Source organism: Fundulus heteroclitus, unplaced genomic scaffold (assembly GCF_011125445.2).
Source record: "Fundulus heteroclitus isolate FHET01 unplaced genomic scaffold, MU-UCD_Fhet_4.1 scaffold_161, whole genome shotgun sequence".
Taxonomy (NCBI): Eukaryota; Metazoa; Chordata; class Actinopteri; order Cyprinodontiformes; family Fundulidae; genus Fundulus; species Fundulus heteroclitus.
Genome location: NW_023396573.1, coordinates 28,931 through 51,860, shown reverse-complemented (window position 1 = coordinate 51,860; position 22,930 = coordinate 28,931).

Here is a 22,930-nt window from a genome sequence, read left to right as displayed (position 1 = left end):
AGCAAATCTATCTGGCGGCGTCAGGTTATCATCGACCCATCACTAGAGGTAACTATATGAAAATACTTTGAACGCCGACTGATTCATTCTGACAGCTTGAAATGGAGCAAAAAGGAGCAGGATAGACAAAATAACGAAAGACACTTTTTACTGTTTACCCTTTACTTTTACCTTGTCAATTACAAGGCTGATTTAATGTGAAAATGTGTAAGAAAATGTATGTCTGTTACATATATATACTGTGCATTATTGAACATTTTGAAAATTTGAACACCATAAGATCCCATATAAATTTTAAAAAGTGCACAATAACTAAACCCAACATACTTAAACACACACACACACACACACACACACACACACACACACACACACACACACACACACACACACCACACACACCACACACACACACACATTAACATTTTTCAGTTCTCACAAAGTGAGAAAATAAAACACTGCCATCTTATGCAGAAAAAGGATGCATTGTTCAAACTCTAAAAAGTGCAGGTTGTAATAGTAATTTAAAAATCCAACATAAATACAAGTACACACACACACACAAGAGATTAACCTTTCAGGCCATCATGTGCAAATTATCTAAAACTGCTGTTTGCGACAGGCAACCACAATGTCCTCCATGTCCAAAGACCGGCGAACATCACGCTCAATTGACATAAGTGCCAGTCCTGTGAGCCTTTCTTGGTCCAAAGTGGACCTCATGTAATTTTTTATCAGCTTCAAAGCTCAAAAGCTCCTCTCACCAGAGGCAAGGCAAGGCAAGGCAAGGCAAATTTATTTATATAGCACAATTCAGTACAGGGACAATGCAAAGTGCTTTACATGATTAAAATATAGCAAATTAAAACAGAATAAAAGCAAGTAGGAATAAAATGTAGATAGAAATTAGAACAAAGAAGTGGTGATTCAGTTAACTAGAACAGTTGAAGGCAATCCTAAACAAATGTGTTTTTAATCTTGATTTAAAGGAACTCAGGCTTTCCGCACCTTTACAATTTTCTGGAAGTTTGTTCCAGATAAGTGGAGCATAGGAACTAAATGCTGCTTCTCCTTGTTTAGTTCTGGTTCTAGGTATGTAGAGTAGGCTGGAGCCAGAAGACCTTAGTGGTCTGGAGGGTTGATACACTGATAACAAGTCTGTGATGTATTTGGGTGCTAAGCCATTTAGGGATTTATAGACTAACAGAAGTATTTTAAAGTCTATTCTCTGAAATACAGGGAGCCAGTGTAAGGACTTTAGAACTGGGGTTATGTGCTCTACTTTCTTAGTCTTGGTGAGGACGCAGGCAGCAGCGTTCTGGATCAGCTGCAGCTGTCTGATCCACTTTTTAGGCAGACCTGTGAAAACACCGTTGCAGTAATCAATTCTACTAAAAATAAACGCATGGATTAGTTTTTCCAGATCCTGCTGAGACATTAGTCCTTTAATCCTGGAAATGTTCTTCAGGTGATAGAAAGCCGACCTTGTCTTTAGATGCTTTTGGAGGTTCAGGTCTGAGTCCATCACTACACCCAGATTTTGGGCCTGATTAGTGGTTTTTAGCTGATGCGACTGAAGCTGTGTGCTAACTTTTGATCTTTCCTCTATTGGTCCAAATGTTATTACTTCTGTTTTGTTTTTATTCAACTGAAGAAAATTGTGGCACATCCACGTATTGATTTCTTCTAGGCATTTACTCAGTGCCTGAACTGGTTCATAGTCACCTGGTGACATGGTGATGTAAAGCTGTGTGTCGTCTGCATAGTTATGGTAGCTGATGTTGTTATTTTTTATTATCTGAGCTAGAGGGAGCATGTAGATATTGAAAAGGAGGGGACCCAGGATGGACCCTTGGGGAACCCCACATGCGATTTTTGTCATCTCTGATGTAAAGTTACCTACTGATACAAAAAAGTCCCTGTCCTTTAAGTAGGATTTAAACCAGTGGAGAGCTGTATCAGCTAGGCCGACCCAGTTCTCCAGGCGCTCTAACAGAATGGAGTGATCGACAGTATCAAATGCTGCACTAAGGTCCAATAGTACCAGCACGGTGGTTCTTCCACAGTCTGTATTTATATGGATGTCATTAAAAACCTTGATAAGGGCGGTCTCTGTACTGTGGTGAGCACGGAAACCTGACTGGAAAACATCAAAGCGGCTGGTCGTTGTTAAGAAGGTGTTTAATTGTTGAAATACAGCTTTTTCAATAATCTTACTGATAAAGGGGAGGTTTGAGATGGGCCTGTAGTTCTGGAGTAGAAGTTTGTCTAAATTGTTCTTTTTCAGCAGTGGTTTGATAATTGCTGTTTTTAGGGACTCGGGGAAAACACCTGACAGAAGGGATGTGTTTATTATCTGAGTCAAATCAGACGCTATGACAGGCAAAACTTTCTTAAGGAAAACTGTGGGTAGAACATCAAGGCAGCATGAAGAGGAACTTAACTGCTGAATGATCTGCTCTAAGCTTTTGTGGTTTATTTGGCTGAATTGGGACATTTTGTCAGGATAAGTTCCAGCTGAATACGGCTTTGGTTCTGGAGCTGGTGTGGATGTACAAACTGATCCTCTAATTTTTAGGATTTTTTCAGTAAAGAAGTTAGCAAATTCATTGCAGGCCCTGGTGGAGTGGAGTTCAGAAGCCACGGACACAGGAGGATTTGTTAACCTGTCGACTGTGGCAAATAAGACACGAGCATTATTAATGTTTTTCTTAATGATCTCAGAGAAGAAAGATTCCCTTGCATTTTTCAGTTGTAAGTTATATCTGTAAAGTTTCTCTTTATAGATGTTGTAGTGAACCTGGAGTCTATTCTTTCTCCACCTGCGTTCAGCTTTCCGGCACTCCCTTTTTTCACTTCTAGCTGCTGGAGCATTTCTCCAAGGAGATTTTTTCTTCCCGGAAACAACTTTCACTTTAACTGGAGCAATGCAGTCAATGATGTCTGAGACTTTAGAATGAAAGTTATCTACTAGCTCATCTACTGAGTTGCAGCCCAAGGTTGAAGTAGCAGAGTAAGCTTGAATAACATTTTCTGTGGCATTGTCCTTAAAGGTGCGTTTTCTTACGATGTCCCTTTGGCTAAATGAGTCACTGGAAATGATGCTTTCAAAGGTAACGGAGAAGTGATCGGATAAGACAACATCAGTTACATTGACCTGTGAAATGTTTAGACCTTTAGTGATGATTAAGTCTAAAATATGTCCCTGTTTGTGTGTTGGCTGTTTAACATGTTGGGTTAAACCAAAGTTTCTAAGTGTGTCACACAGTTCTTTTGCACTTCTGTCTTTACGGTTGTCAACGTGAAAGTTGAAGTCTCCCTCAATAATTAAAAAGTCATAATCAACACATATCACAGACAGCAGGTCACTAAAATCATTAAAAAAGTTTGATGTGGACTTAGGAGGCCTGTAAACATTCAGAAACATAGTTCGTATCAGGCCCTTTACCTGGAGAGCCAAATGTTCAAAAGAGTCAAATTTTCCCAAAAACACCTTTTTACACTTTAGTGAATCATTAAACAATGTTGCTACTCCTCCACCTTTCCTTTGCTGTCTGCTTTCACAAAGAAAATTGTAGTTTGGAAGTGTCGACTCCAGCAGCATGGCTGCTTCATTAAATTCATGTAACCATGTTTCTGTTAAAAACATAACATCAAGATTATTGTCAATAATGAAGTCATTAATTAAAAGGGATTTTCCTGACAGAGATCTAATATTTAGTAAACCCAGTTTATATGATTTGGTGGTTGATGATGTCTCTGTGGCAGGTTGCATCTGACTTTTAAGTAAGACTGATTTTTCCTGTCTGTTTTCCTTTTGCTTTTCTTATTTCTGCCACGTACCATAAGAGATATTCCATGTTCTCCGTCAGGAGGCCCAGGCTTATGCTGGAAGCGGTCTTGACTGATAAACGTATTGCCAGGGCCCGCTGAATATCACAAGGAAGTTTTACCCGAAGGTCTTCAGGACAGGCATGTTCTGTGATATGTAGAGGAGGAGGAGGATCTGGACCTCTGCGTCCTTTGGAAGATGCTGATTTAGTCACAGAACTGCGGTATTCAGAATTTATATGTGGAGAGGATGTTAACTGTAGACCAATCTTAAGGACTTTGTTCATGTTATGAGAGAAATCCAGGAAAGGAACCTCTGGGCTTTGTGGAGAGGAAGGCGAGGCGGGTGTGGAGAGGAAAGCGAGGCGGGTGTAGTCTGGATCGGTGTTCGTGACGATGGCGGTTCTTGGTCCTCTCTTTGTCTTGCTGAGATCTGGGATGAATCGTCCTGTAGCTCTGACAACGCCTCATTCTGTGTCATCTTTCTGGCCGTCTTTATCTTGGCTTGTTCGGACTGCACTGGGCTTATCTTTTGTTTAGGCACTGGATGTACTTTGTTTTGGAACAAAGCTGATGGTGCATGGTTCACAGAATAGAAGATGTTTGAAATCAGTCGTTTTGCACCTGACCTATTTAGAGAGAAACCATTGTCGCTGAACAGATGACTCTTCTCCCAAACTATGTTAAAGTTGTTTATGAAGGTTACAGTTGTTTGTTTGCATGTTTTTTTCAGCCATTTGTTTAGCATCAGAATTGTGGAATAAATCTCGTCTCCACAAGTAACGGGCGAACGAGGGACACTGAGAAACACCTTGAGATTTTTGCCATCACCTAAGTTCAACAGACAAATGTAGTCCTCTTTCAATACTTCTGATTTTCTCTGGAAGGTGTCACCCAGGGCTACAGCTTGTATTATGAGTTTTTCCAAGGTCGGGCATTCTTTCAAGACCCTTGGAAGGATGTCTGAAACATCAGATACTAGGCTACAGCTCCCGTCGTTATAAATCAACACCTCTGTGTTTTTCTTGTTACAGAAATGTTTAATCCCCCTTACAGATCCATTGCATAATATCAGGGTCCTTGGCCCTGTGGCATGTCTTTTCTCTGATGTTTTAGAACGAAAATCGTTGACATACCTCTGATTTTTGTCCTCCTGATCACATTTTGGAGCGGAGCGAATCTGTTTAGTAATGGAATTCCAGCATTTCCAGGAGGTTTACTCCTATCATTTGTTTTGAGAACAGCCCACTGTTGTTTCACTTGTCTTGGAACATCTCTCTGTAGTCTCGGCCAGTTTTCTTTGTCTAGGTGTGGGGTTCATTGATCCTTTGGTCTTGCACCCAAAGTGGTCCAGGGATTCTCATTTTCCTCAGGGAACTGTTTGTTCGCTGAGTCGCTGGGCTGGTGGTCACCGTTTTGAATCACAGGCAGGGTTGTTTCATTTCCATGCGCTGCGTTTACATCATAATTCACTTCAAGTCGACAGATTTTCAGTTCCATAACAGCTATCTTCTGTAAAAGCTTGTCAAAATCCATTGTGGTGAAGGAAGGCATCTTTTCAAAATCAAAATCAAAAAGTAAGTAAAACAAAATAATTAAAATAACTAAATCCAACTTTCTGTGGTTTAGGTTAAGAGCTAAACAGGAGGTAAAAAGTAAAAGGCAGGAAAATGCAAGCAAGCAGGGAGCAGAGAGCAGAGAAAAAAGCGTCCGAACAGGCAGAGAGGCGGAGAAGACAGAAGGCAGAATGATTGAAAAAACAGAATAATTAAAAAAAAAACTGAAAATACCTGTGAAGTACGTTTGACCATTTCACTGTTAGCATATTGGAAAAGGTTATTAACAGCTCAGCTCAGTGAGAGAAATGCACTCTACCTTCATCTGTAGATGTATCCTTAGGAAGAGCCTGAGGGCTAAGGAATTTAAGCAAAGCACCTTGAGGGAGAAAGAAAAGATATGTTAGCATTTACATATTTTACAATTTATCGTGTGGTTTTCCTGACCCCCATTTGGTAAATAGATTATCACGGTCGAATAGTTAGTATAGCAGAGAAGCTACTTTCATCAAAACCCAGTACAAAGCTATAGCAATGTTATGTCATTAAATACGATAAACAGTGATTCTGGAACAGATCTGCGTCTTCTTTATCCCGTTAATAAACATATTACAGTATGTAACCATATTCCGTCCGTTCGGAAAAAAGTTGCGCTAACTTGTTACAGGCTAGTTTGTTACAAGCAGCATGGGCCGTCAGGAAGGTAGTTAACATAATAAACATTTTTTGCTAAGCTAGCCTTCCTGCTGCGACATTACACCATTTGTACAAGACAAGTAGAGCTATTTTATCCAGTGTAATTTATCACTTACCACTATCTTGTTTCTTCTTGTCATCCTCTTCCTTTCTCTTCTTTCTTTTTTGGATTCCGGACGCATAACTCCGATTCATTATGACTGGAGAGCGTTTATGTTTTCCCGCAGCAGAGATCACAAATCTGGCTGGCTGGCTGCTGTCAGCGACTACTGAGAGGGGCTCCCTTGAGGGGGATTCCAGTATTGCCGGTAACAGTGTCGTTGCACTTTACTGCATTGACTATCAAAGCGGCGCTCACAGTTTGTCGTTGCATTTTATTGTTAACCAGTCGTTGTCTTGGGGCCCCAAGCAATTGCTTGGTTTGCTTGCCTTCTAGCGACGGGCCTGCCACCCACCTGTACCAGGCCGGTAACAGTGCAGCTTGAAGCGCAGATGCCACTCTGGAGAGGCAGTGGGATTTTTATTTTGTTTTTCATTTCTGTTTTTTTTTTAAGTACTGAGTACCAGAAGAAAGGACAATCCACTTCAAGTTTTTTATCACTCCTGTGCTCATCAGAGAAAAGGTACAGCACGAACAATTTGTGACTAACCTGAGTAATCACCTAACTCATACCCATCAGCCTGGGACTTCAGCACCGGCCTAGGATTTCAGCTACCACTTGTCATGTTTTTGAGATGTTTAGCCCACATGCAGATAAGGACGGTTGACCAGAGCACAGTTTAAGGTGTTTATTAAAGGAAAGAGCAGTAACAAAAATATGACAACTAGTCGGCTGAACGAGGCCTGAACGTCAGGGCGGGGTTGACTGCAAAAGTCACAGTCCACAACCGGCTTGATCTGGGATACGTAGAAGGTCTAGACTGAGGCGGTAGATGAAGACCAACCCGACGATTTGGAATGCCTCTCTGTGCTCCCAGTTGCACACAGAGGCATTCCAAATCGTCGGATGTACGTTTCTGTCGTTTACCGAAGGATGAAGAAAGAAGAAAGAAATGGATAATTTCAATGAAAAGAGTGCAGGCAGACAATCCGACTGGACAGTGGGAGCATCATACCACGACAGAATTTGCAGTCTACACTTCATCTCCGGTAAATACAACTTAATTCTGCACTAGTCATTGTTCTAAATAGCGGCGGAGGGGAGGTGGCAATTGCTAGACGGGGCCGGGAGAAGGGGAGTCGTTGCGCTGCAGCAGCAGCACGGCGCATCATTTTACTTTTCTTTGTGCAATCAGTGTGCAATAATGTTCAGACAGCGGCTGCATTACGCCCTTGTTTCACGCGTGCTAGTACATCTGTGTTTACGCTGCAATGTCGCCGACACCCCCACCCATTTTAATAAGACAAAAACACCAAAATAATCCATAGTGAACAATGTTTTTTTAACCTACCGGGCGGGTCTTCCTCTCTGCTGAGGCGCTGTCTGTGTCCGACTCCGCTTCCCGCTGTTACACAAACATGTCTGAACATCCATCCATCCATTTTCTGACCTGCTTAATCCCTCATGGGGTCGCGGGAGTTGCTGGTGCCTATGTCCCGATATAAAATAATTGTAGCCGTCCAGTGGTTTCATGCTTCCATGCTCTCTCGTGTTTCCTTAACTGAAACTCAGACAGAATGAACATAACAAACACTGAGCTTTGGCTGTTCCTTAATGCATTTAGCAGATAAAACAGAGTGAGTTGCACCTGAGTCAACAACAAAATAAAATTCTTCACCCATCACCAGCATAGATGGTGACGTATCTCTGTGTGGAGATACGTGCCTGATGAAACACATTCTAAGTGGGTGATGGCCTCTGTGAGCAAACTATTTGGATCAGTAGAAGCAGGTACCATCTCAGCATTCAGACACAGGTGTAACGGTGTGTGTGTGTGTGTGTGTGTGTGTGTGTGTGTGTGTGTGTGTGTGTGTGTGTGTGTGTGTGTGTGTTTGTGTGTGTGAAGCATTACGCCCCTTAGCAAGTCCCTTCTGAACGAGGTTGGCCTCCGGATCCAGGGTCCCCCACCTGTCAGTTGCCGGCACCAGGCTGCTGCGGTTCCTGTGTGCAGTCATTCTTCCAGTGTCCCAGATGTCCACAGTTGTGATATGCATCAGAACGGAACCACTGTCCACGTCCACGGCCTCTGCCCCGACATTCACGGCCATGTCCATGACGGTTAGATCTTCCTCGCTGAGATCCATCAGAAAAAAGGGTTAGGGCAGCCTTGTGCAGATCAGTGTCTCTTTTGTCAGCTTTCTTTTTCTTTCCTTCACTGATGACCTCACCACTGTGCAGAGCATGTCTCTTTAACTCAGGCAGATGCACACCATGACTCCAGTCTCCATACAAAGTTTACATTTTTTGCAGCAAACCTTTCCTCGTCCTCTCTGAATTAGGGAGGAGGGCAGTGCTGGCCTGGATGTCAGCTGCAGTCCTTGGTCTAAACACCAGCTGGGGTCCATTTAATCCAGTCACCTCCAGCATGTGGAATTGATGAATTTGTCCTTACTTTGTTTACTCACTGTTTCCCATTTCTCTGGCATGTAAAAACTGGAGAAGTGTGAATAAAAGGAGAGTTCAGTCCAGTTTTGGCTTTGAGATGACTCTTGTGGCTGCTTTGCCTTGGGAGTGATGCATGAGGGAGGGATCCACCCGTAGTTGTTCACTCGCTGCTCCGTCAGAGCCGCCCTGCTTGCTGAGCTCGCCTCGCTCCCCAGCCTCGGTCCACATGTTGTTGAGCGGGTGGACGTCTTCACGGAGGGGGATAGGAGTCCAGATCCGGGTCAGCCACTTGGAGGGCCTGCAGCTCCACCTGCAATGGAGAATTTTTAAAAAAAAATTCTTATTTTTATTTTTCTCTCAGTCTCCATCCATCAGCTTTTTTATTTTATTTCATTGATTTATACTCAAAGTTCCACCTGTCAAAGTCCCAAGTTAAAGCACATTCAACACAACCATCTCCGCCTTTCCCTCTCATAATTTTAGATATTGGAGAGTCTGGAGGAGAGGGAGACACCCTTGAGGCCTTTGAGGTTCCGGAACCTTTTTTTTTTTTTACAGGCGGCACGTCTACCCGTCCTGGCTTTCTTCTTTATGAGGTGTAGAAATGCTAAAACCACCTTCAAAACCCTTTGTTTCGCTTGGTCCTATTGTTACCAATAAAACTGTTCTCCTGACAGGGCGAGGCCCTCGCGCTGATGTTCTTACTCCACCAACTCTGCAAAATTAAATAAATATAAGAAGATAAAGGTTAATGTGCAACAAAATGGTGGACTGAAGAAAAGTCTTCAGGCTGGCCAAGCGTCCTCATCCCTCACCACGCAGTCCTCCTGTCACGTCGGATCCTGCTGGCAATGCCAAATTGTAGTGGATATTAACAATTATCAATTAAGTGAGCACACAGCTCATGAAAAAAAATGATGCATCATTTGTTTGTAAGTTATTTAATTCAAAGGCATTGAGTGTTTGAATGTCTTTGTCCCCCAAGGCAGTCAGGAAACAGAGCGAGAAGAAAAGGGCAGACAAAACTTTTATACATTCTGGGTTAACATAGAAAGTGGGAGTAATCTTCAGAAGAATGCAGTCACTGGTACGATCAATTCAATTGAATACAATTTTATTTATATAGCGCCAATTCATGAAACATGTCATCTCAAGGCACTTTACAAAGTCAAGTTCAATCATATTATACAGATTGGGTCAGATTATACAGATTGGTCAAAAATGTCCTATATAAGGGAACCAGTTGATTGCATCCCAACAAGCAGCATTCACTCATGGAGAAGCGTAGAACCACAGGGAGAGTTGTCTGCATTGTCCATGGCTTTGCAGCAATCCCTAATACTGAGCAAGCATGAAGCAACAGTGGAAAGAAAAACTCCCCTTTAACAGGAAGGTAAAACCTCCAGTAGACCCAGGCTCAGTATGAACGGTCATCTGCCTCGACCGACTGGGGGTTAGAGAAGACAGAGCAGAGACACAACAAGATGTTAGGCTCGGAACAAGTGGACCCAGTATTCGAGGCAGACAAACAGTTTAGGTTTAAAAGTTTATTAAAATCAGACGCGGAGCGGGAGGCGTCAGCGTCTACAGCGGGAACCTCTGGTCTTAATGTCCAGTTCAGATCTAGTAGCGGAGGTAGATCCCTGCTGGCGGGCTGCTAATCCGGCGCGGCGGTTGCCGCCCAGAACGTCCCTGAAGCAGAAGTATCGGTGGTCGGAGGACAGGCAGGAGGTCAGGACCGCTAGGACAATCGTGAGCAGGAAGATCAGGAGGACGAACCAGAAGCCGATGTCGGGGACGAGATCCAAGGTCAGAGCCAGGTGGTCAGATGTCAGCTGAAGCTCCAGAGGGAGATCCAGGACGAGGTCGGGACACAGATCCAGATGTGGCAACAGGTTTGACCCGGGACACGTGAAATGTAGGATGTATCCTCATAGTGCGGGGAAGCCGGAGGCGGACAGCCACCGGGTTCACCACCTTAACAATAGGGAATGGCCCAATGAATCGAGGTGCCAGCTTCCTACTATCCACCCTCAACGGCAGGTCCTTTGTGGAGAGCCAAACCCTTTGTCCCTCACGGTAGTCCGGTGCCGGAATTCTGTGGCGATTCGCGGCCTTGGTTTGGCTCTCTGACATCTGGGTGATGGTCTTTTTAGCCCTCCTCCAGGCTCGCTGGCACCTCATTGCCGATAATCGGGCTGAAGGAACCTTAGAGTCTCTCTCCTGGATGGTGAACACCGGTGGCTGAAAACCAAACACAACATAGAAGGGAGAGAGACCAGTGGTACTAGACGGAGAAGAGTTCAGAGCATGCTCAATCCACGGCAACTGGCTGGACCATCTGGTAGGGTCAGACTCACACACAATGCGCAGCTTGGTCTCCACCTCCTGGTTAGCCCTCTCTGTCTGCCCATCAGTCTGGGGGTGGAATCCCGACGACAAACTGACAGAGATCCCCAGCATGGCACAGAACTCCCTCCAATACTGTGCCACAAACTGGGGACCCCTATCGGATACAATGTCCGTCGGGAGACCATGCAGGCGGAAGACCTCACGGGCCAGAATCTCCCCCATCTCCTTAGCTGATGGGAGCTTGGCCAGTGGAACCAAATGAACCATCTTAGAAAAGTGGTCGATGATTGTGAGAATGACTGAATTACCTTGAGATTTGGGTAAGCCGGTGATAAAGTCCATCGAGATGTTGGACCATGGTCGTGAGGGAACAGGTAGAGGTCGTAATAGACCGGATGGTGGTCTTCTGGATGTCTTAGCTTGGTTGCACTGAGGGCAAGCTGCCACAAACTCCCGTACATCAGCAGACAGAGAAGGCCACCAAAACTGCACTCGCACTGTACGAATCGTCCTTGTGACTCCAGGGTGACAAAACAGGCGGGACCCGTGGCAAAACTCCAGCACTCTCTTTATCAGGTGGTCAGGAACGAATAGACGGTCCTTCGGGCAGGCCTCTGGGGGCTGGTGATTTATGAGAGCCCCCCTGACCTCTCTCTCCAAGTCAACCATAGTGACAGCACATCTTACGGATTCCGGAAGTACAAACTCCTCTGCACCACTGGTTCTCTCCCCATCCGCCTCATACATCCTGGAGAGGGCGTCAGGCTTCATGTTCTTAGTCCCGGGTCTGTAAGATAGGGAGAAGTTAAATCGTCCAAAGAAGAGTGCCCACCTCGCCTGTCTAGGGTTCAGTCTTTTTGCTGATTTAAGGTACTCCAAGTTCTTATGATCCGTCCAAACCAGGAACGGAAGTTTTGAACCCTCCAGCCAATGCCTCCACTCCTCTAATGCTAGTTTGACCGCTAGCAGTTCCCGATCCCCCACATCATAATTCTTCTCAGCACTAGACAGTCCCTTGGAGAAGAATGCGCAGGGGTGGACTTTTCCATCCTTAGCCTCTTGGCTGAGAACAGCCCCAACCCCCGTACTGGAAGCGTCAACCTCTACAATAAATTGTCTCTCTGGGTCTGGAGAAATAAGGACTGGAGCTGAGGTGAACAAATCTTTGAGTCTCAGAAATGCCCTGTCGGCCTGCTCATTCCAACAGAACTTGATCTTAGAAGAAGTGAGTGTATGTAGGGGGGCTGCTACCTGGCTGTAGTTTCTAATAAACCTGCGGTAGAAGTTAGCGAATCCCAAGAACCTCTGAAGTTGCTTTCTATCCTTAGGGACGGGCCAGTCGGTGACTGCGCTAACCTTAGAGGGGTCCATGGCAATACGGTCAGGAGACACAACAAACCCCAGGAAGGACATGGTGGACACGTGAAACTCACACTTCTCTGCTTTAACAAATAGCTGATTTTGGAGTAAGCGGAGTAAAACTGACCTGACGTGTTTCCTGTGAGACTCCAGATCTCGGGAGTAGATAATAATGTCGTCCAGATAAACAAATACGAACTGATCCACCATGTCTCTAAGAACCTCATTAACTAAGTGTTGAAAAACAGCCGGAGCATTAGTGAGGCCAAAAGGCATTACCAGATACTCATAGTGACCAGTAGGGGTGTTGAAGGCTGTCTTCCATTCATCCCCCTCTCGGATCCGTACCAAATGGTACGCATTACGTAGATCTAATTTGGTAAAGATGCTAGCTCCCTGAATCTGGTCAAAAGCGGAGTTGATAAGGGGGATAGGGTACCGATTCTTAACTGTTATTTCATTTAATCCCCGGTAATCGATGCATGGCCTGAGGGAGCCATCCTTCTTCCCCACAAAGAAAAACCCTGCCCCAGCTGGAGATGAAGAGGGACGAATAATCCCGGCCTTGAGAGAATCAGAAACATATTTTTGCATGGCCTGAGACTCAGGCACAGACAGCGAGTACAACCTGCCCCTAGGGGGTGTTGCTCCAGGCAACAAATCGATGCCACAATCATATGGACGGTGTGGAGGTAACGCCGTGGCCTTGCATTTATTAAACACCTCCTTCAGATCAAGATACTCAACTGGGACTTTGGAGAGGTCAGGATAAACCTCCTCCACCTCATTGTCAGGCGCCTGCTTAGGCTGAGCAGACTGTAAACAGGTACCAGCACAAGATGAAGCCCAACCTAGCACCTCAATCCTCTGCCAGGCGATTTGAGGATTGTGTTTTCTTAACCAGGTAAGCCCTAACACTATAGGCACCTGTGGCGATTCGATGATCATAAAAGAGAGCTTCTCAATATGATTACCCCCTACCAGAAGTTCTACAGGTTCAGAAATAAGATGAGAATGGTTAATTTGGTGTCCATCTAAAGCAACCACCTTGTGTGATGCTGGGGACGGAAAGAGCCTGATCCCCAGGCTCCTGGCAAGCCCCTCATCCATAAGCTCCGTGTCTGAGCCAGAATCAACAAGGGCAGACAGGTTGTGACACTTGGAATTAACCATGAGCGTGACAGGAAGCAAAAGGTCTGGGGAGGCAGAAAGTCTGGTGTGGCTCAGTAAAGTTCTCCCCTGCTCTGCTGAGCCTGACCCTTTCGACGGGCACGATCTTACGCGGTGACCCTCACCGCCACAGTACAAACACAAGTTCAGCTGATGACGTCTTAACCTCTCTTCTTTTGTCAAACGTGTCCGTCCCAGCTGCAACGGTCCAGGCTCCGACGTCCGAGCAGGCGAGGGAACTCCAGTAGATACAGGAGTAATGGAGCGAGGAGGAAATGATGTCATCGCCCTCCGTTCTCTGCGCCGTTCTGTCAGTCGAAGGTCGATACGGGTGGCCAAGTCCTCCAGCTGCTTTAGTGTCTGTGGATAGTCTTGGGTTGATAATTGGTCCTTAATCCTCTCATTAAGCCCCGTAATAAAAACGTCCATCTGGTCGTCCTCATTCCAGCGACTCTCCGATGAAAGCAGATGGAAGTCAATAACATAGTCAGCCACCGACCTCTTACCCTGTCTCAGAGCCAACAGTCCTCGGGTTGCTTCTCGACAGGGAAGAACAGGACTAAAGACACGAACTAACTCCTGTGAAAAAGCTCGGTAGGAGTGACAGATACTGGAATCATTCTGCCACTCAGAAGTTCCCCAGAGCTTGGCTTTGCCTGCTAAAAGGGAGATGATGTACGCAACTTTAGCACGTTCTGATGGATAAGCTGAGGGCTGTAATTCAAACTGGATCTCACACTGTGTGAGAAAAGCCCGGCACTGATCAGAATCACCTCTGAACAACTCTGGAGGTGACAGCCGCGGCTCCTGACAAATCTGCCTAGCAACTGGTGACGCAGCGTCGGAGGATGACGTCTGCGGAAGTGTCGGAGCGGGAGCTGGCTGATTACGTAGGTGAAAAAGAATCTCCTGCATGCCTGATTTTAACTGAGAAATGGAATTCTCTACGCCCGACCGCCACTGTTTGTCAACCGATGGGTCCATGACTGGCCAGTTTAATCTGTTAGGCTCGGAACAAGTGGACCCAGTATTCGAGGCAGACAAACAGTTTAGGTTTAAAAGTTTATTAAAATCAGACGCGGAGCGGGAGGCGTCAGCGTCTACAGCGGGAGCCTCTGGTCTTAATGTCCAGTTCAGATCTAGTAGCGGAGGTAGATCCCTGCTGGCGGGCTGCTAATCCGGCGCGGCGGTTGCCGCCCAGAACGTCCCTGAAGCAGAAGTATCGGTGGTCGGAGGACAGGCAGGAGGTCAGGACCGCTAGGACAATCGTGAGCAGGAAGATCAGGAGGACGAACCAGAAGCCGATGTCGGGGACGAGATCCAAGGTCAGAGCCAGGTGGTCAGATGTCAGCTGAAGCGCCAGAGGGAGATCCAGGACGAGGTCGGGACACAGATCCAGGTTCGGTACACGGTCAGACTGGAGAGCAAGACGAGGTCAGGCAGGCTCGGTGGTCAGGTAGCAGGTCCAATACGATACACAGACAGGCGGGGAACAGGCAGGCTCAAAGGTCAGGAGGTAAAACAGGTCAGGATCAGGAAATCAGAATAAAGAACGCTGGAATAGATCTCACCACTGGCTTGAAATAAACTGGCACTGCTGTCTTGTCAAAGAGCTGGTTATATACTAGTAGGAGCAGGTGGAACAGATCTGAGGTGATGAGGAATGGGCGGAGCTAAGCAGGTGTTGGGACATGAGAAACCAGACAGCAGTGCTGAAATCATGACACAAGAGAGACAAAAAAGCACAGAAGCACACATTGATCCAGTAATCTGTTTTTCATTAGATGGTAATAGCGGGTGATCTGTCTTCCCTGGATGATGTCACAGCTAACAGAACGCTAGACCAGGTGTACCTACTATGAAGAAAAAAAGAGAGAGAACAAAAAATTTAAAGCTGAAATGTCGACAAGCAATGCAAAACTAGAGAACATTAGAACTTAGTAGAGTGAGAAAAATAGGCCCTGATGTCCTCCAGCAGCCTAAGCCTATAGCAGCACAACTATAGAGGTAGCTCAGGGTAACATGAGCCACTCTAACTATAAGCTTTGTCACAAAGGAAAGTTTTAAGATTAGTCTTAAAAGTAGACAGGGTGTCTGCCTCACAGACCAAAACTGGGAGTTGGTTCCACAGAAGAGGAGCCTGATAGCTAAAGGATCTGCCTCCCATTCTACTCTAGGAACCACCAGCAGACCTGCAGTCTGAGAGCAATGTCCTCTGTTAGGAACAAATGGGGTAATCAGAGCTCTGATATATGATGGAGCTTGATTATTAAGGGCTTTATACGTCAGAAGAAGAATTTACAATTGTATTCTTGATTTAACAGGAAGCCAATGAAGGGAAGCTAAAATTGGAGAAATATGATCCCTCTTGTTGATTTTCATCAGAACTTTTGGATCAGCTGAAGACTTTGAACTGCATTTTGTGGACTTCATTAAAGTAAAGAATTGCAATAGTCCAGCCTTGTAGTAACAAATGCATGGACTAGTTTTTCAGCATCACCCCTGGACAGAATGTTTCTAATTTTGGCAATATTCCGGGGGTGAAAAAAGGAAATTCTGGAAACCTGTTTAATATGGGGTTTAAATTACATGTCTTGGTCAAAAATAACACCAAGATTTTTTTACTTTATTACCACAGGCCAGGTTAATGCCATCTAAATTAAGTGATTGGATAAGAAGATTTTTTTTGAGAACTCTGCTTTTGAGGAGAATGCAGGAAATTTAAAGTCATCCAGCTTCTGATGTCATCAGACATGACTGCAGTCGCAGTAATTGATTGGATTCATCAGGATTAATGGATAAATATAGCTGAGTGTCATCAGGATAACAGTGGAAATTAATCCCATGCTGTCTGATAATTTTGCCAATCGGATGCGTAAAGAGAATTGGTCCAAGGACTGAACCCTGTGGTACTCCACAGGTGACCCTAGAGTTTGAAGAAGATTTATTGTTGACATGAACAAACTGGAATCTGCCCGATAGATAAGATTTAAACCAGCCCAATGCTTTCCCCTTAATCCCTACAGTATGATCAAGTCTATGTAGGAGAATATTGTGATCAACTGTATCAAATGCAGCACTGAGATCTAACAGGACAAGTACAGAGACAAGTCCATTATCTGAGTCCATGAGAATATCATTAGTGACCTTCACCAGAGCTGTTTCAGTGCTATGATGAGCTCTGAAGCCTGACTGAAACTCTTCAAAGAGGTCATTGCTTTGTAAATGTTCACATATTTGATTAGCAACTACTTTCTCAAGAATTTTAGATAGGAAAAGAAGATTAGATATAGGTCTGTAATTTATTAACTCATCTTGATCAAGAGGTTTCTTAAGTAAAGGTTTAATAACAGCTACTTTAAAAGCCTGTGGTACATATCCATTTACTAAGTATAGATTAATCATGTCTAAAATAGTGCCACTGAACAAAGGGAATATCTCCTTAAACAACTTGGTTGGGATTGGGTCTAACATACAGGTAGAAGGTTTAGATGAAGCTAGAATTTTAGATAGCTCAGAAAGCTCTACTGCTTCTAAACAGTTCAAACACCATGCAGGTTCTAAAGATTCCTCCAATGCTGCCTCACTTACTGAAGACGAGGTAATCATGTTTTGGAGGATGCCAATTATTTTATTTTTAATGGAATCAATTTTATTTATGAAGAATCTAATAAAATCATTACTGCTAAGAGCTAAGGGAATGGATGGATCAACAAAGCTGTGACTCTGAATAAGTTTGGCAACTGTACTGAAGAGAAATCTAGGATTATTTTTATTCTCCTCAATTAATGATGGAAAATATGCTACTCTAACTCTGCGAAGGGTCTTTTTATAGAACAATAGACTGTCTTTCCAGATTAGGTAAGATTCCTCATGGTGTGTAGAGCGGCATTTTCTCTATAATTTCCTAACATTGTGCTTCAAGGAACGCAGCTCTGAATTAAACCAGGGAGCCAGCTTCCTGTGAATAATCACCTTCGTTTTCAAGGGAGCTACATTGTCTAATAAAGAACGCAATGACGAAGTCACACCGGTAACAAAGACATCTATTTGTGAATGGGAAAAAACAACATTGCTGCTATCTGCAGGGTATTTCTCCAATACTGAAGATATTAAAAGGGGGACAGACTCTTTAAGGTTTGATGCAGCATTATCCGATAAAGATCTACTATAATGGAACCCTCTTTTGGGGGTGAGAACTCAGTTAGATCAAACTCAAATGTTATTAAAAATGATCAGATAGGACAGGGTTGTGAGGAAATACTGTTAATTCTTCACAATCAATGCCATATGTCAGCACAAGGTCTAAAGTATGGAGCCAAGAGTGCATCGGTTTATGCACATTTTGAGCAAAACCAATTGAACCTAGGATAGTTTTAAAGGCTACACTAAGGTTATCACACTCTGTGTCAGCATGAATGTTGAAATCCCCCACTATAATAACCTTGTCAGTGTTTAACACCAAATCAAATAAGAAGTCTGACAACTGATCCAAAAACTGAGTGTAAGGGCCTGGTGGACGATACAAAACAACAAACAGAAGAGGTTTTATTGCTTTGAAATTTAGATGAGGGAAACTGAGGGTTATGTTCAAAAGAACTGTAGTTATTAATTGGCCTGAGACTAATTAAAGGTATACTATGCAACCGGGGTTGATTTTCCAGCGAGGCTCCCCCCAGAGGGCGAAAGTAAAAGTGCACTGTCGTAAAGATGCTCAGCTGTTCTGGTTTCTCCGTCAAGTCAGGCGCGGTTGTTTTGAGCTTAGCAGACAGGCGAACGCAACGAAAAGTGGAAAAAACGGCAGTACAAACAATGACTAACACAGTGAAGGTATGAACATCAAGCTTCCCGCAGCGCTATCTTGGCGAGGCGGCCACCACAGCCGCCTCGCCAGTTTTATTATTATTATTATTTTATTTTATTTTTTTTATGTTGGCGAGACGCTACCGCCACCGCCTCGCCAAGCCGCGGCCGCCGCCTCGCCAAGCCACAGCCGCCTCGCCGCGGCCGCCGCGGTAGCGTCTCGCCAACATAAAAAAATAAATAAAAATAATAATAATAAAACTCGATATGCTTGCATGTTTATTTGACATTAACACGCGGTTCTTTGTTGTTGCTTTCGCGCGTGAATGGCAGGGCAAAAACACATGGAGTTCTCGCCGTAAAGCGAGACTTCTGTGTGTGCGGGCCGTGAGCTCTTGCAATTGCAAGTGCGGTATTTCCCCCACAGACCCCCAGGGCGGCCGAGAAAACCTTTGTTCGACCTGAAATGACTCATTTAATCATCCAAAACGGTATGGAACACATTAATTAACTGAAAAATGTTGCATAGTATGCCTTTAATAAATCAGACTGAAAGATGGTTGCCACTCCTCCTCCTCTTGCCACAGATCTGGGAATGTGAAAATTTGAATAATTGGAGGGAGTTGACTCATTTATACTAACGTAGTCCTCTTGTAGCCAGGTTTCTGTGAGACAAAATCAATCAATCTGATTATCGGAAACAATTCATTAACTAACAGTCTTTTGAGGTTGAGACCTTATATTTATTATACCATATTTAATTGTTTTATCTTTTGGTTCAAGGTAAGTTGTATTGATTTTTATTAGATTTTTATGATTTTTTCCTTTTAGATAAGTTTTTGATCTATTCTGTTTTGGCTGTGGGAATGACACCGTCTCAATAGGGTAATGGGTGGGTAACAGTACAGAAGCTGCAGAGAGGTGTGTTAAACTACGGCTCTGCTTCCTGGTCTGGACCCTGGGTTGTCAGCATTTAGGAGAACTAATAAATTCGGCCAGATTCCTAGAAAGAAGAGCTGCACCATCCAAAATGGGATGGATGCCGTCTCTCCAGATCAGACCAGGTTTTACCCAGAAAGTTTGCCAGTTATCAATGTAGCCCACGTCAGCCAGCGGTTGAATAATGACATGCGGCTAAACATGTCATCACTGGTCAGATCAGGCAGGGGACGAGAGAAAATTACATAGTCTAACATTGTTTTAGCAAACTCACACACCGAAGCGACACCAACTTTAGTGACCTCTGATCGGCGTGACCGGGTGTCATTACCGCCAGCATGAATAACAAACTTACTACATTTACGCTTATCCTTAGCCAGCAGTTTCAGGTAGGATTCAATGTCGCCCGTTCTGGTCCCTGGCAGGTATTTGACTATGGTCCCTGGTGTCTCTAGTGCCACGTTTCTGACTATTGAGCTGCCAATCACCAGGGTCGGCTTCTCAGCGGATGTGTCGCTGAGTGGGGAAAATTTGTCAGAAACGCAGACGGGTTGGTGGTGACCTGGGGGCTGGAATCTTGTGCTATGCTTCCTACGAACCCTCACCCAGCCGGCCTGGTTACCCGGCTGCTCGGGTGCTGCTGCTGGAGGACCGCTACGTGAAGTTAAAATAAAGACAGTTAGCAACTCCTGAGAACAGCTGATCGCTCTAATGCTGACCGGCGTGGTAGCCAGACCAGTTGAAATACCACCCGAACTCTGGAGAAAAACACACCGAGGTTGCAGACAAGGAAAGCAACATTGGGGGATGAAAGGAGGGTCGAGACGGGACGGGCTTATTGAAAGAAAAGGATTTAAGCCATGTCTCCCCTCTGTCATTATAGGAAACGTGCAGTCCCTTAGCAACAAGATTGACGAGCTAACGGTGCTAACGTGGAGCCAACCGGAGTACTGAAAGTGCAGTCTGATGCGTTTCACTGAGACATGGCTGCACAAGGACATTACGGACCAGATTGTCTTTGTGGATGGCTTTCACACCGTCCGGGCTGACCGGGACACTAAGAGCGGTAAGCGGAAAGGAGGGGGGCTTGCCATTCTAGTAAACAGCAGATGGTGTTACCCGGGTCACATCACCATTAAAGAACAGCTCTGTAGCCCAGATGTTGAACTGCTGGCCGTTGGACTCCGTCCATATCAGCTGCACAGAGAGATCCCACACGTCATCGCTGCTGTCCTGTACATCCCTCCCTCTGCAAACCAAACATCTGCCTGCAGCATCATACACACCACCATCTCTAAACTACAGACCCAACATCCTAATGCCCTCATCATCATGTCGGGAGACTTCAACCATGTCATCATGAACAAAGTTCTGCCGACCTTCAAACAGCATGTGAGCTGCCCTACAGAGAGGAGAGGACCCTGGACCTGATGTATGCTAACATTAAAGATGCATACATCTCCTCTTCTCTCCCCCCTCTGGGCAGGTCAGATCACAACCTGGTTCACCTCAAACCCTGTTATGTGCCTCTGGTGAAGAGGAAGCCTACGACCACAAGAACTGTGAGGAGGTGGTCGGAGGAGGCTTATGAGGCACTGCAGGCCTGCTTTGAGGTGACTGACTGGCCTGCACTCTGTGAGCCCCACGGGGAGGACATCGATGGGCTCACAGAGTGCATCACGGACTATATCAACTTCTGTGTGGACTGCAATGTTCCAGCTCGGACTGTCACCTGTTACGCTAACAATAAACCATGGATCACCAAGGACATAAAGGCCATCCTGAATGAGAAGAAGAGAGCGTTCAGAGATGGCAACCATGAGGAGGTGAGGAGAGTGCAGGGGGTACTCAAACGTAAAATCAAGGAGGCTAAAGACATGTACAGGAGAAATCTGGAGAATAAATTCCAGACCAACAACATGAGGGATGTGTGGAGTGGGATGAGAGCCATCACAGGGTCCCAGAAGTCCATTGGCATGGGGTTGGAAGGTCGCGTGGACCGGGCCAATGAACTAAACCTATTTTTCAATAGCTTTGATACTGCGGCCCATTCCCCACAACTCTATGCCGCTGGCTTCCCTGCAACAACCACTCCTCCTTACAGACCCCCTGTCTGCTCCTCACCACCTCAATCCACATCCACTGACGCCACTACTCCCCCCTGCTTCACATGATGTCCTCCACAACCTGAGGACCTCACCCCTCCCCCAGCCGCCTGCTCCTGTCTTCTGACCTGGTGAGAAGACAGCTGACTAGACTCCACTCTGGCAAAGCTGCAGGCCCGATGGTATATTCCCCAGGGTGTTCAAAGCTTGTTCCTATCAGCTGTGTGGAGTACTTAGCCAAGTCTTCAGCCTGAGCATGCTCCTCCAGAGAGTCCCTGTGCTGTGGAAGATGTCCTGCCTCGTTCCTGTGCCAAAGACGCCACATCCTAGCGGCCCTCGGGACTACAGACCAGTGGCACTGACGTCCCATATCATGAAGACCTTGGAGAGGCTAGTCCTGAAGCAGCTAAGGCCCATGGTCAGGCCCTTCACTGATCCACTACAGTTCGCCTACTAGCCCAGCCCGGGAGTTGAGGACAGCATCATCTTCCTGCTGAACAGAGTCTACAATCATCTAGACAAGCCGGCGAGCACTGTGAGAATCATGTTCTTTCATTTCTCCAGTGCCTTCAACACCATCTGTCCAGCTCTACTGGGTGAGAAGATGACTACGATGCAGGTGGAGGCCCCCATCATGTCCTGGATTGTTGATTACCTGACGGGCAGACCAGGTAATACTGGCAGACCACAGTATGTATGGATACAGAACTGTGTGTCTGACAGCGTGGTCAGCAACAATGGGGCCCCTCAGAGAACTGTCCTCTTGCCCTTCCTCTTCACCCTTTTCACCTCAGATTTCAACTATTGCACTGAGTCCTGCCACATTCAGAAGTTTTCTGATGACTCAGCAATAGTTGGCTGCATTGAAAAGGGTGATGAGAGTGAATATAGGATGGTGGTGGGCAACTTTGTCACTTGGAGTGAGCTGAACCATCTGCAGCTCAACGTGACAAAGACTAAGGAGCTAATAGTTGATCTGAGGAGGACAAAAACACCTGTGACCCCTGTTTCCATCCAGGGGGTCCCTGTTGACACTGTGGATGAGTATAAGTACCTGGGAGTGTACTTTAACAATACGTTGGACTGGACTAGAAACACATGGCGGTCTACAAAAAGGGCCAAAGCCGACTGTTTTTCCGAGTAGGCTGAGGATCATTTAACATCTGTTGGACGATGCTGAGGATGTTTTATGAGTCTGTTGTTACCAGCACACTCTTCTTTGCTGTCACATGCTGGGGCAGTGGGCTGAGGGTCGCTGACAACAACAGACTGAACAAACTGATCGGGAGGGCCGTTGATGTTGTGGGGGAGGAACTGGACACTCTGACTACCATGGCAGAGAGGAGGATGCTGTCCAGGCTCCAGTCCATCTTAGACAATGTCTCACACCCTCTCCATGACACACTGGCCCAGCAGAGGAGCTCCTTCAGCAGAAGACTCCTCTTACCCAGATGCACCACAGAGCGCCACAGGAAATCATTCCTGCCTGTGGTCATAAATCTCTACAACGCGTCCCTCAGTGATTCAGACACCCCCTCTGCAACTGACATTTATTCATTCTTTGCACTGTTCT